The sequence below is a fragment of the Oncorhynchus mykiss genome, chromosome 13, assembly GCF_057628025.1.
Source record: "Oncorhynchus mykiss isolate SJ-2025 chromosome 13, ASM5762802v1, whole genome shotgun sequence".
NCBI lineage: Eukaryota > Metazoa > Chordata > Actinopteri > Salmoniformes > Salmonidae > Oncorhynchus > Oncorhynchus mykiss.
The window spans coordinates 15,507,886-15,523,545 of NC_143034.1; the positions used below are offsets into that span (position 1 = coordinate 15,507,886).

At 39.5% G+C, this 15,660-nt stretch overlaps 1 non-coding gene across 1 annotated transcript; it reads right to left on the reverse strand.

The window, feature by feature from the left end:
* Positions 1 to 1,597: 1,597 nt before the first annotated feature.
* On the reverse strand, positions 1,598 to 2,776 carry LOC118940323 (uncharacterized). The gene is made up of 3 exons (XR_016485722.1): positions 2,734 to 2,776; positions 2,456 to 2,536; positions 1,598 to 1,705 (listed from the first exon to the last, which is right to left on the reverse strand). It is a non-coding gene; the product is annotated as an uncharacterized LOC118940323 (transcript).
* Between the last annotated feature and the right edge of the window lie 12,884 nt (positions 2,777 to 15,660).

Consider the following 15,660-nt stretch of genomic DNA (forward strand, 5'->3'; position numbering starts at 1 on the left):
TATTATTATTATTCCAAGATATTGAGCTCATGTCTCTTTGCTTAATAAAGGGTTATCTTTTGTGCCTACAACCCAGTGCAACGATTGATGTTTTGATGTAGACATGTTAAAGTGTTTTAGAAAAACATCTGTTTAAGGGAATACTTTAGCTCCCCTAATTCTGACACTTCTATTGAACCAGTAGGTTGCTCTCCTGCACATACTCCGACTCCTTTTAGAAGCAAGAGTTATTTTATACCTCCAGCCAATCGCAATCACTCTATCGAGACATATTGCAGAGTTATGGAAAATGATGTTGGACATCTCCTTAAGAATAAACATGGGTCCAAATCTTTCCATAATTTACCTGAGGATGAAAAACAAGCTTTGCTTGATTTACAATCCGATACGTCAGTACTTATTCGTCCTGCTGATAAGGGTGGGTCGGTTGTACTCATGGATAGGACAGTTTATGTATGTATGAATCAATGTATTGTTAGTTGATCAAATAATCAGTGTATTTATTGTCTTAAATGTTGATCTTATTTACAACATGATGCTTCTACTGCATTGACACTAAACTGTAAAAACTGAAACGGTAAACATGTATTTAACGTATATAAAATACGTAATAATGAAAAATGTGACGACAAAACACGTGATATCATGACACTGAACAATATATTATTACGTAATATACAATTATAATTAATATAAAATGTAAAAAAATGCAAATGTTTAAATGTATGTAATGAACTGATTACATTAAAAAATATATATATATAGTATTATAAAATATAAAAGAAATAATGTGGAATAATGTCTGACAGCAATACAAAGTAAATCATCATTAAACACATCAGGAGAATCTTAACCCAAAAGCAAAAAATATTAAAAAGCTGTTGTCAATATGATCCATATTAGTTGCTGAGGAAAGTAGGACTATTGATGTTATAAATCCCTCATTTGCAAAATTCCATAGAAAAATATCAGGAATATAATCTTAAACTATAGATAGGAAACAGATTGGTACACAAGAAAAAATATGGAAATGGGAAAATCCCATTGAAAAAAAGCAGAAGCATAACCCATCCCATTTATCATCAATATACATAATTATCATAATAAGAAAATAAAACATATATTCCAGCATTTACTCAAAGGTTAAAGTTCATGGTCTGTAAAACCACCTAGATATGGTTGCTAGAGAATAGAGGAGTGAGGCCTGGCTTTGGATTGGAACCGTAGCTCTTCAGTCCAGGATCTGTGGTGGTTCTCTTCAGTCCAGGATCTGTGGTGGTTCTCTTCAGTCCAGGATCTGTGGTGGTTCTCTTCAGTCTAGGATCGGTGGTGGTTCTCTTCAGTCCAGGATCTGTGGTGGTTCTCTTCAGTCCAGGATCTGTGGTGGTTCTCTTCAGTCTAGGATCGGTGGTGGTTCTCTTCAGTCCAGGATCTGTGGTGGTTCTCTTCAGTCCAGGATCTGTGGTGGTTCTCTTCAGTCCAGGATCTGTGGTGGTTCTCTTAAGTGGGAGGGTCCCCTCACATTCTGAAAGAATATACTGAGTTAGCAATTTACACTCCCACTAAAATGTTTATGGACACACACACACACACACACACACAAACACACTACTGCCAGGGTGTCATACTCTGGTGACCTGGTCTTCATGTTCAGAGGTGTGTACATGTCACTGTTGGGGTCACTGTTAGGGTCAGGATTGACACTCTGTGGACAGGAAGAGAGAGAGAGAGTGAGAAAGAGAGAGGGAAAGATATATATAGAGAGGGAAAGATATAGAGAGAGTAGGAGAGAGAGGGAAAGATATAGAGAGAGTAGGAGAGAGAGGGAAAGATATAGAGAGAGTAGGAGAGAGAGGGAAAGATATAGAGAGAGTAGGAGAGAGGGAAAGATATATATAGAGAGGGAAAGATATAGAGAGAGTAGGAGAGAGAGGGAAAGATATATATAGAGAGGGAAAGATATAGAGAGAGTAGGAGAGAGAGGGAAAAATATATATAGAGAGGGAAAGATATAGAGAGAGTAGGAGAGAGAGGGAAAGATATAGAGAGAGTAGGAGAGAGAGGGAAAGATATAGAGAGAGTAGGAGAGAGAGGGAAAGATATAGAGAGAGTAGGAGAGAGGGAAAGATATATATAGAGAGGGAAAGATATAGAGAGAGTAGGAGAGAGAGGGAAAGATATATATAGAGAGGGAAAGATATAGAGAGAGTAGGAGAGAGAGGGAAAGATATATATAGAGAGGGAAAGATATAGAGAGAGTAGGAGAGAGAGGGAAAGATATAGAGAGAGTAGGAGAGAGAGGGAAAGATATAGAGAGAGTAGGAGAGGGAGAGAGAGAGGAAATGCATGTGTTCTTTAAAACACAACTTTCCATCATTTTCTCTAAACACATTCAAGTACTGTATAAAACACAAACACTCTCACAAACAATCAAAATGTATTATAAGAGACTTACTGCCAGAGTGTCATAGTCAGGGGACATGGTCCTCATGTTCAGACCTGTGTACGTGTCACTGTTACAGTCAGGACGGACACTCTGTGGAGAGAGAGAGAGAGAAAACAATGAAAATAGTATGAAAGAGACTGTAGTGACACAGTAAATTAGTTGTAACTCAGGGTTGCCCAAACTCAGAGCTGGACCCCCCCTGGGTGCACGTTTTGTTTTTTGCCCTAACACTACACGGGGGGGTGGGGGTGGGGTGCCATGGTGTAACTGATAACTGATATAATCACCTGTGTGTCTGTTGTCGCATCACTTCCTCCTGTGAATCTCCTGTAAAGATGGACAGAGTGAGTTCTGCTCTCTACTGACCTCTAGTGGAAGTTGATGTGTTACTAATACAGTTTAGCAGTTAAGGGAGTTGGGCCAATAAATACATTTATGAATGAATTAAGTTAGCAACAAATCAGAGTGCTAAGGTGAAATAATAATACAAATATCAGTTTTCCTTCTTTACTCACCTGAACCACATGAGTCCAGAGAGACAGAGGATGAGAACTAGAACAACCACTATGATTCCTACAGCTGCAGTCACAACTGAGGTCTGTTTCCCTAATAGATGAAATGGATGACATGAGGATATGTTATTATGAAGTGAAAATGAATATACAGCAATACAGGACATTAATGTAATACTTGTATATAGAAGCCTATGTATGGTTATAAACCAAAGTGTAATGAGGCAAACTAGAAGAATATTACCTTGAAACATCATTTCTTATTGAACATCATTTTGTATTGAAGTTTTGAAGATGTAACTTTACCTGCTACAATGATCATCAGAGCTGTAGAGTTCATAGATCCTCTTCCATTCTGGGCCTCACAGTAATATTCTCCTCTGTCCTCAGAGCTGATGTTAGTGATGCTGTAACTCTGTCCTGATGCTTTTGGTGAGGTTACGTTCTTCTTGTACCAGGTGTATTTGTCCACAGGTGGGTTGGCATCACTGCTGCAGGTCAGAGTCACTGAACTGCCCTCCACTATTTCACCAGAGGGACTGACTGACACTGAGGGGTTCCTTGGAGCATCTAGTAAAGCAGAATATGTCAGAGGGTCAGGACTGTAGTATACTACCTCAAATGACGTCATGTAAAAAATAAATCATATCTAAACTCAGAGGACTATCTAAACCTATCATTTACACAAAACATGAACAATAATACATTTGGAGATACCTTAGGACTTGAGTGTCTACTAAACTATTCTTCAAGTGTCTGAGGTACTGAACATTCTAACTATAGACATGCAAACATCTATGACATTGTCTGTAATTTCTATGTAATGATGCATATTGATAGATAAACCAGTAATACTCTTCTCATTGATAATAAATGATTGAAACTTTCTAAGTAGAATAGTTGTTTAATTCACACTCACACACTGCAGGAGAGTGGAGGTCCTCATGGTGTTCTACAGTACAGGAGTAACTGTCCACAGAATGACCCAACACTACTAGGGTATTACTAGAGTATTGTTGGGAAGTGGGCTCATCTAGACGTTGTCCGTTCTTGTACCAGATGTAGGTGGGGTTGTCAGTCAGAGTACAGGTGGTGATACAGGTCAGTGTCTTCTGTCCCTCTGCAGCAGGAGTCACCTTCACCTGCAGACCTGAAACAATATGTATAAAACCACATACACCTCTGTGTTAACAGGATGGTTAATATATTTATCCTGTAATTCATTATGATTTACAGTTGTATCATACAGGGTAGTATTACCTGTGACAGACAGAGTTGTTCCTGGGAAACTATGACCCCATTCAAAGTTGTCTGTTTTAAAAGTGAAGCGATACTCAGCTGAGTCCTCCTCTCTCAGATCTGTGATTCTCAGGGTGAAGGGACCTCTGTATGTTCCAGTGTACTTCACACGACCTACATACCCTGGTTCTGTGGTTAGGTCTTCAGGGGTCGACTTATCACTTCTAAACCAGAATGATGATGTGGTGGAATAATAACTAACATAAGTACAGGATATGTCCACTGTTGACCCCTTCAAGACACAGATTCCCCTCTTGGTGTAAGTCACTCTGTTGCAGCTCTGACCCTGAACACCTGAAACATAATGACAAGAGGGCATTACTTATACATTTACACAGTAGAATCATGAGCTGCAGTAATCCAGAATAGTTATGCCATCTGGTATTGTGTTGCAGTCTGGTTAGATAACTGTGAGGACTGTTTAGCAGACAGAAAGTTCTACTTGAAAAGTTATACTAAAAACTGAGTTAAATCCATACTAACACACTGCAGGAGAGTGGAGATCCTCATGGCCTTTTACAGCACAGGAGTAACTGTCTGCATCACTAAAGTAGTCTGAGTACAGGCTGGAGGTGTCCTCCTTTACTTTGTGTCCGTTCTTGTACCAGATGTAGGTGGGGTTGTCAGTCAGAGTACAGGTGGTGCTACAGGTCAGTGTCACCCAATTTTGCAAAGTTTTAGAAGTTATCTTCACCTGCAGAGCTGGAATAGATCACAGCATTAAACCCTGAATCACTTATTGTCTTGTTTAATCACATGATGCAAGACATTCTCAAACTCATTTAATTCTCAAATCTGTTTCATGTATGCAAATCCAATTTCTAGACCTAAATGGACAGTAGATATTAATTGAACAAACTAGCAGTATAAAGCATGTTACTGTACCTGTAACAGACAGAGTGACTCCAGGATCACCAGTATATAGAATGTTACTGTACCTGTAACAGACAGAGTGACTCCAGGACTTCCAGAATATTTCCCTCCGTCCTGATCTGTTAATAATCTGAACTTGTACGTAGCTGAGTCTCTCTCTCTCAGGTCTGTGATTTTCAGGGTACAGTCTTTCTTCTTATCTCCATGATACTCCAGACGACCTGCATACTCTGGGTCCTGACCTAGATCTTTAGGTTCTTTACCAGCCTCCATTTTAGTGAACCAGAGTGTTGTTGTGACTGTACCTCTGGGATATGTGTAAGAGCAGAACAGATCCACTGATGACCCCTTCAAGGTACAGATACTCTGAGTGGTGTATGTAACACTCCAGCCATTCTGACCCAGTACCACTGAAACACAGTTAGACATCACAATGGTATCATAATTAGGACAAGGTATTCTGGCTCACACTGAAGGTAGGGTTTGTCCACACTTTGTTGCCATATTAGAAACCACAGATAATCATCACTCAGTGAGGTGTAAAACACAACTATTTAAAGTGAAGTGGAGATGCCTAACAGAACACAAGCAAATGTAATACACATGTCTGTAGATTGACCAACATATAAGTTATGAATGAGACCATACCTGTCACAGACCAGAGAAAGACCACCAACACACTTCCTGCTGTTCTCAAGGCCATTGTTGCATCTCCCACCCTGCAGTCTTAGAAACATAAACAACAACTCACTCTATAGCTGGTGAATAACTCCACCTGATACATTGAAGTAGAAACTGTAAATGGGGTACAGGGCCTCATTACTGAAAATGAACCAGGCTCATATTGTGTTTTGTTGTATTGTGCTAAATGGTTGTCTATGTGAATACTGTCTGTCTGTAAGTCTACTGCACTATGTTTGTATGTAATGTGTGTGATGTGTTGCATGTCTGTCTACGTCTGTCTACTTAAACTGACATGATGCAAAAATAAATTCCTAATATATACAGTAGTCATCATCATCATTGTAAACAACAACAACAACAATCACTTATTGAACAGATGTGTAGAACTGTAAACACATATTTCTACATTGATTTTTCTGAAGCTGTTTTATTCTCAGAACCCCATATATAGAAGGATAAATGTTCAATCCTCTACGGTCCGTCAATCTGTACAGCAGCCTAAAGACTGACCACCAGGTTCAATGATAGCTCCTATCCTCAAGCTGTGAGGCTAAACAGCCAGTGACTAAAGACTGACCACCAGGTTCAATGATAGCTCCTATCCTCAAGCTGTGAGGCTAAACAGCCAGTGACTAAAGACTGACCACCAGGTTCAATGATAGCACCTATCCCCAAGCTGTGAGGCTAAACAGCCAGTGACTAAAGAATGACCACCAGGTTCAATGATAGCACCTATCCCCAAGCTGTGAGGCTAAACAGCCAGTGACTAAAGACTGACCACCAGGTTCAATGATAGCACCTATCCCCAAGCTGTGAGGCTAAACAGCCAGTGACTAAAGACTGACCACCAGGTTCAATGATAGCACCTATCCTCAAGCTGTGAGGCTAAACAGCCAGTGACTTTCACTCTCTCACTCTCTTTCTCTCTCTCACACACACACACAAATGATACATTACCCTCAGGTATTTGACTTATGACTAAAAACAAATAACCAAAAACTATATTTCAAGATATTGTCAAGAGTACTTACAGAGTGCTCGACTATGCATATAATTTACAGCTTTGGAAAGAAAACACTCTGACGTTTCCAAAACTGCAAAGATATTGTCTGTGAGTGCCACAGAACTGATGTTACAGGCGAAACCAAGAAAAAAATCCAACCAGGAAGTGCCACATTTTTTGAAACCGCCTCATGCCAATGACTCCTTGTATGGCTGTGAATGAGCTACGAATGAACTTACGTTTTTCACGTATTCCCCCGGGTGTCTACAACATTGCGGCGTCTTTTTAGGCATTTCCATTGAAGAATGGCCGTAAGGGACCATATGTAGTGGTCACATGGTGTCTCCCGCAGAAAATCTTGCGTAAAATACTGAGGTAGCCATTTTTCCAGGTGGTCTCATGTTAATACTACTCCTGAAACGCAACCCACCATCACTGTGTCTCATGTTAATACTACTCCTAAACACAACCCACCATCACTGTGTCTCATGTTAATACTACTCCTAAACACAACCCACCATCACTGTGTCACATGTTAATACTACTCCTAATCACAACCCACCATCACTGTGTCTCATGTTAATACTACTCCTAAACACAACCCACCATCACTGTGTCATATGTTAATACTACTCCTAATCACAACCCACCATCACTGTGTCTCATGTTAATACTACTCCTAAACACAACCCACCATCACTGTGTCACATGTTAATACTACTCCTAATCACAACCCACCATCACTGTGTCTCATGTTAATACTACTCCTAAACACAACCCACCATCACTGTGTCTCATGTTAATACTACTCCTAAACACAACCCACCATCACTGTGTCTCATGTTAATACTACTCCTAAACACAACCCACCACCACAAGACTCTCTGGTCTTGGCCATTGTGGAGAGGTTGGAGTCTGTTTGATTGAGTTCAAACAGGTGCAGTTAATACAGGTAATGAGTGGAGAACAGGAGGACTTCTTAAAGAAAAACTAACAGGTCTGTGAGAGCCGGAATTCTTACTGGTTGGTAGGTGATCAAATACTTATGTCATGCAATAAAATGCAAATTAATTACTTATAAATCATACAATGTGATTTTCTGGATTTTTGTTTTAGATTCCGTCTCTCACAGTTGAAGTGTACCTATGATATAAATTACAGACCTCTACATGCGTTGTAAGTAGGTAAACCTGCAAAATCAGCATTGTATCAAATAATGATTCTCCCCACTGTATATGCATATCCTAGTTTCTGGGCCTGAGTAACAGGCAGTTTACTTTGGGCACCTCATTCATTAAAATTTCAGAATACTGCCCCCTATCCCAAATAAGTTTTTAAGATCCCATAAAACGGCAGCCATCTTCTCCAGCGCTAACAAGGTGTCCCTTTGCAAAATAATGTTTATGCATGTGTGCTGTTGGTGAGAATACTTGTCTCACCTGGCTGGCTATCAGGTTAACAAGGTGGTCATGTCTAGCAGTGTACAAATCCCCCGCACACACACACACTGCAGTGTTAAATAGTTTGTTTACATGTCTATTTTACCCTGGTTAATCATCTCATCTCTATGTAGATCAACACTCCTACACTGAGACACTTCATGAATACTGAACCTGATGTAACAACCAAAACACAACTCATAACATAACAACAAGTAAAATGATACATTACCCTCAAGTATATGACTTATTACTAAAAACAAATAACCCAAAACTATATTTCAAGATATTGTCTAGAGTACCTGCAGAGTGAAGTGAAGGGGAGAGGTCTTGTACAGTGAGTCAACTTACTGGTAGTTTGTGGCAACTGCTAGTAAGTGTCAGTTCTGTGGTTGATACATATTTATGTAGTCAGGACACAAGTAGCTGATGCAGAACAGTCCTTTCTTCCTCTTTAAGACCTTAACATGCATGACGACCAGAACATCATGTCAGAGAAGGGAGGTTACTGTATTAAAATGGGTCCTACATTTCTATAATGGACAAAATGTCCCCCATTTCCACTTTTATATAAATACAGAACCATGTTAACAATATGTTGACTATTCTATATGGAATGTTTATAATATCTTAGAATGTGTTGCCTTGTCCCTCTGAGTTCTACATGGAACAGGTCAAAGTTCCATTTACATTTGGTCAGTTCCATGATGTCATTCATTCTATTCAACTAACACATTCAATTTACACTCCTCATCAGCTGAATCAAAGTGGTACTGAAGGTTCCAGTGTTCTAGACTAGAGCTCCTCCTACTGGCATCTCAACATTACTGCACCATCCTAATAATAATGTCCTCAATAATGTTGGGCTAATAACAACATTCCAAACTGACAATACATCAGGTAGAATGGTGAAACACAACACTGGTTACTTGACAAAATCACATTTAATCACACAAACACTGATGTCTGTAGTAGTACACCATGCCACTTTCATATTATGTTACACTGTTGACCCTTGTGTACAGTACTGGTAGTAGCATTAGTTAGCAGAGGAATCAGTATCATCATCACCATAGTCTGCTGTATTGACTGCTGCTGTCCATATACTGTATAGTCTAATGTAGCCTGTTATCCATATATAGTCTAATGTAGCCTGTTATCCATATATAGTCTAATGTAGCCTGTTATCCATATATAGTCTAATGTAGCCTGTTATCCATGTATAGTCTAATATAGCCTGTTATCCATATATAGTCGAATGTAGCCTGTTATCCATATATAGTCTAATGTAGCCTGTTATCCATATATAGTCTAATGTAGCCTGTTATCCATATATAGTCTAATGTAGCCTGTTATCCATATATAGTCTAATGTAGCCTGTTATCCATATATAGTCTAATGTAGCCTGTTATCCATATATAGTCTAATGTAGCCTGTTATCCATATATAGTCTAATGTAGCCTGTTATCCATATATAGTCGAATGTAGCCTGTTATCCATATATAGTCTAATGTAGCCTGTTATCCATATATAGTCTAATATAGCCTGTTATCCATATATAGTCTAATGTAGCCTGTTATCCATATATAGTCTAATGTAGCCTGTTATCCATATATAGTCTAATGTAGCCTGTTATCCATATATAGTCTAATGTAGCCTGTTATCCATATATAGTCTAATGTAGCCTGTTATCCATATATAGTCTAATGTAGCCTGTTATCCATATATAGTCTAATGTAGCCTGTTATCCATATATAGTCTAATGTAGCCTGTTATCCATGTATAGTCTAATATAGCCTGTTATCCATATATAGTCGAATGTAGCCTGTTATCCATATATAGTCTAATGTAGCCTGTTATCCATATATAGTCTAATGTAGCCTGTTATCCATATATAGTCTAATGTAGCCTGTTATCCATATATAGTCGAATGTAGCCTGTTATCCATATATAGTCTAATGTAGCCTGTTATCCATATATAGTCTAATATAGCCTGTTATCCATGTATAGTCTAATATAGCCTGTTATCCATATATAGTCTAAAGTAGCCTGTTATCCATATATAGTCGAATGTAGCCTGTTATACATGTATAGTCTAATGTAGCCTGATATCCATATATAGTCTAATGTAGCCTGTTATCCATATATAGTCTAATGTAGCCTGTTATCCATATATAGTCTAATATAGCATGTTATCCATAAATAGTCTAATGTAGCCTGTTATCCATATATAGTCGAATGTAGCCTGTTATCCATATATAGTCGAATGTAGCCTGTTATCCATATATAGTCGAATGTAGCCTGTTATACACGTATAGTCTAATGTAGCCTGATATCCATATATAGTTTAATGTTGTGGTGAAATCCTGCACAGAGCCTTCACCGTGCGCTGCCACTTTAAGAGCACATCAGCAGTCAGGAAGGAGGAAATAAAGCTCTTCTGGCTCTCTGTGTGGAGCTGTTGGTTGGACCACAGTGTGTGCAACTCTGCAGAAGTCCTGTTTATTTTCAGTGTGTTTAGTTGTAAAGTGTTAAGTTGATCGCCGGTGTTACCTCTCTAGGTCGTGGTTTTAAAATAATTATTTTTCCAGGTGTTGAAGTTACTTTAGGTTCTGAATGAAAGATGAAAAGAGGTGATTCATAGACATCTTTGTTTGGGCCAAATGAAAGCTGGTCCAGACCGGGCAAAATCTCAAACAAACACAGACGTCTATGATTGGTTCAGATTTGGTCCGGACCAGACCAAAAACCAACTTCCGTGAACGTGGAAATCAGGGCCGGTCTGGAATGCACAAAAACACCATCCAAAAGGTGTCAGTGTTGGACGATGCTTACTGAGGTAAGTACCGTGTTGTCTGAAATGTAATTTTAGGAATGCCATCTATGTTGTAGGACTACCATTTATAAAACAGAAAAAAAATGTCCAGTTCGGACATGACCAAAAAAGATGTCATCCTGTGCTTACGGGGCTGTTTTCTACCACGTCGGACCACAATGGAATTTTATGAATGCCCATCCATTTGGTAGGTCCACCGTTTGTAAAACAGGCCGTTGTATCAACTTAATTAGTCCTGATTCATGTGACTAATCAATGTGGCTAATTATTAAGCCACCACCACTGTGTCTCATGTTAATACTACTCCTAAACACAACCCACCATCACTGTGTCTCATGTTAATACTACTCCTAAACACAACCCACCATCACTGTGTCTCATGTTAATACTACTCCTAAACACAACCCACCATCACTGTGTCTCATGTTAATACTACTCCTAAACACAACCCACCATCACTGTGTCTCATGTTAATACTACTCCTAAACACAACCCACCATCACTGTGTCTCATGTTAATACTACTCCTAAACACAACCCACCATCACTGTGTCTCATGTTAATACTACTCCTAAACACAACCCACCATCACTGTGTCTCATGTTAATACTACTCCTAAACACAACCCACCATCACTGTGTCTCATGTTAATACTACTCCTAAACACAACCCACCATCACTGTGTCTCATGTTAATACTACTCCTAAACACAACCCACCATCACTGTTTCTATACTACTCCTAAAGCTCTTACGAAGCATTCATTCAATCACTCATAACTCTTACTTTAGGCCATTTTCAAAATGTCTCCACAACAATCTGTTGCTCTGAGAGCTCTTAAAATAGCATGCACAAGTCTTTATGTGAAACCACATGTACAACGTACATCCCAACTTTTGTAGCAGACAATAAAGCTCAGTACTTGTCAAGTGCCAAAAATGTTGGTCGTGATTCTATATCCCACAATCTGATTAATATGTAAAAATACATTTACACACACACACGCACACACACGTACACACACGTACACACGCAGACGCATGCACGCACGCACACACACACACACACGTACCCACGTACACACACACACACATGCACGCACACACTCACACACACACTCACACACACGTGCACACACACACACACACACACACGTGCACACACACACACACACACACACACACACACACACACACACACACGTACACACACACACACACGTACACACACACACACACACACACACACACGTACACACACACACACGTACACACACACACCTACACACACACACACACACGTACACACACACACACACACAATTATTCTTGACCCTGTTATACTATGACAGTGAACATGACCCTATTGAATGGAGATCTGGGTGTTACTGGTAAACTCTACTGATCATGTTTTAAACATGTAAATGAATAAACTGATCTAAACTAAACACATGAAACCACAGTCCAGGGTCAGTATTCACAAAGTGTATCAGAGTAGGAGAGCTGATCTGGGATCAGTTTAGCCTTTTAGATCATAATTATATGGACCATCTGAGACACTTTATGAATACAGGCCCTGATGTAACAACCAAAACACAGTTCAATATAAACCAACAAGTACAAAGATACAGGAAGTCATGTGATGTTTGGCTAAAAACATCAAAACTAAAACTATATTTCAAGATATTGTCAAGTGTACTTACAGAGTGAAGTGAAAAGGAGAGGTCTTGAACAGTGAGTCAACTTACTGTCACTGTGTGGAAACAAGAAGGAGTCTACTGTAAGTGTTAGTAGAAGCAGACAAAGCCTATGTGTGAGTTCTGTGGTTGATACTTTTGATATTTTAAAGTAGCCTAGTCAGGGCAATAACATGCAGGAACAGCATGTCACATAGGCATGTTACTGTATCTAAATAGAAAATGGTCTAAAGTCAGAATACTTTAGTTACATTTCTTTATTTGATGAGTGGACCTACATGTTTTACAAGAGACAAAATGTGACCCATTCCCATCACTCCTCATCAGCTGGTACTGAAGGTTCCAGAACAGATGAAAGGGGAGTATCTTTGGTTCTAGTGTTCTAGACTAGAGCTCTCCCTACTGGCATCTCAACATTACTGCAGCTTCCAGGCTTCATATGTCCCAACTAGTCCGATGAAAATATACAAAATAGAAGGTAGAAAATGTGAAAAATATATATAGAATAAAACAGTCACGCACGTAAAAATACTGTTATTGGGACTTATATTGAACTGGCGGTTGTATTGAGTGAACTAGTGATCTCAACTAGCTTGTTAGCTACATGAAGCTGCTGTTATTCAGCGATAAACAAGTATTTTTGTGCATCACACAGCTACTCTGAATGTACTGGATTGTGAACAATATGATGCGCTGCCTCTGAATTACAGCAAGACCCCATAGTTAGCTTGTGAGCTAGCTAGCTAGCTAAGATTTAGCTATCAACATTAGCTAGCTATAAACAACAGACAACAGTGAGCTGTCATTATGCCAAGGCCAAGGCAAGCTGCTCTGTATATCCTCTGTGTTCTTGTGTGAAAGAGATGTTTTCAGCTCACTGATCTTCAGAGCAATGGACCCAAAGTGAACCCTGACATGCATATAGCTAAGTCTGTCTGTCTGTCTGTCTGTCTGTCTGTCTGTCTGTCTGTTTGTCTGTCTGTCTGTCTGTCTGGGATTATTGTGTCCCATTGAGTCTGCATGATGTGTGTTTTTTGAAAATGACAATGAATAATCTTTCATGTAAATGTTTATTGCTGCTTCGTTATTGAAATGTTATTGTGTGATTTATATAGTTATTTTTTAGCATTTTTTATTTAAAGAAATCTAATATTTTCTTACATATAAACAACTGCATTGTTGCTTAAGAGCGTGTCCTTAACCGTTTCAAACTTGACAAATACAATTAGATTTAATTTGATGTATGTGTCTAGGTGCTGGTCATTGCTCCCTCTGACACTGGGTTTCTGAACCTCTAAAAGTCTGGGGGGGTTTGGAGGGGTTCCACTAGCTGACATATGGAATTGTTTTAAGGTGGTCATACCGTGGATCATTTAGCTATTTGATTTTAAATTTCACTTCCCCTTTTTTGAAAAAAAATATCCATAATTTTTCGGGGGGAAAAAATACTGCAAAAGCAATTAACACTCCTTTACTTATAGCCCATATAAACGAATTAAACTTGTTCTGTTCAGGTCTTCTTATTTCTGTGTTTGTTGTGTTCAGGTCTTCTTGGTTCTGGGTTTGTTGTGTTCAGGTCTTCTTGGTTCTGGGTTTGTTGCATTCAGATCTTCTTGGTTCTGGGTTTGTTGACTGTACTGTAGAGAACAGAGGAGTCCTCCTCAGCTGCTTGTGCTGCTGAAGAGAGAGAAGCAATAATGAAACAAAGACATTGTCCCAAATGGTGGCACCCTATGGGGCTCTGTCTAAAGTAGTGCACTAAATAGGGAATAGAGTGCCATTTGGAAAAGAAAACAGTTCCTCAAAACCATCATCACGTCACTCCCCCATTTTAGACATGTCACTGTCCTGAGATGTCCATTGTTGGGTTCATAGTTTGGGTTCATAGTGGTCACTAAGGGTCAACTGTTTTGCTTATTGATGACATCTCCTACAATAAACAGCAGCATATGAATGACCTTAATGCAGAATACGCTCACCAGGTGGCAGCACTGGGGAGGTTGAATTTCACAGCAGCGTACTGGACTCCCTCATCCTCAAAACGCACCTGAAGCCAGAGTGACAGAGGATGAGAACCAGAGCCACTGTGATTCCTACAGCTGCAGTCAGAACTGAGGTCTGTTTCCCTAAAATAAAATATGGATGATATGAGAACACATTATGTTCTAATGAACTGAATATTATTATGATAAGAAAATAGAATATCAATATAATACTTGTTAATACTTGGGGATTTTATAAACAAACCTGTAGTTATTAACACAAGTGTACTAATCCAAAGTATAATTATTAAGATTTATCTTGAAATTATATTATATTATTATATTATTATATATTTTAAGGATGAAACTTTACTTGCTACAATGATCATCAGAGCTGCAGAGTTCATAGATGCAATTGTATTCTCAGCCTCACAGTAATATTCTCCTCAAAGCCGGATGTCCTTACAATGTGGAGGCGTACTGGGAGGCTGAGGAGGTGTTGAGGCCTATAGGGTTGGTCTTCTGAGGAGAGTGAGGGGTTCTCTGCATCCAGCGGTCTGGGTACCTGATCACCAGCCTGGTGCTCTCCAGCTCCACCCCTTGGACAGGAGGACAAACAGCAGGCACCAATGTGTGGCAGGAAACACTGTTTAACTGACGACCGACGTCATTCTTGCAGGCGCCAGGCCACAAGGAGTTACTAGAGCATGATGAGACAAGGACATCCTGGCCGGCTAAACCCTCCCCTAACCCAGATGACCCTGGGACAATTGTGCTCCGCCTCATAGGTCTCCCGGTCACAGCCGGCTGTAACAGTCCGGGATCAAACCCGGGCCTGCAGTGCTGCCTTAGCACTAATTGTTGAATTTGTGATTCCAACTTGTTTTGTAAT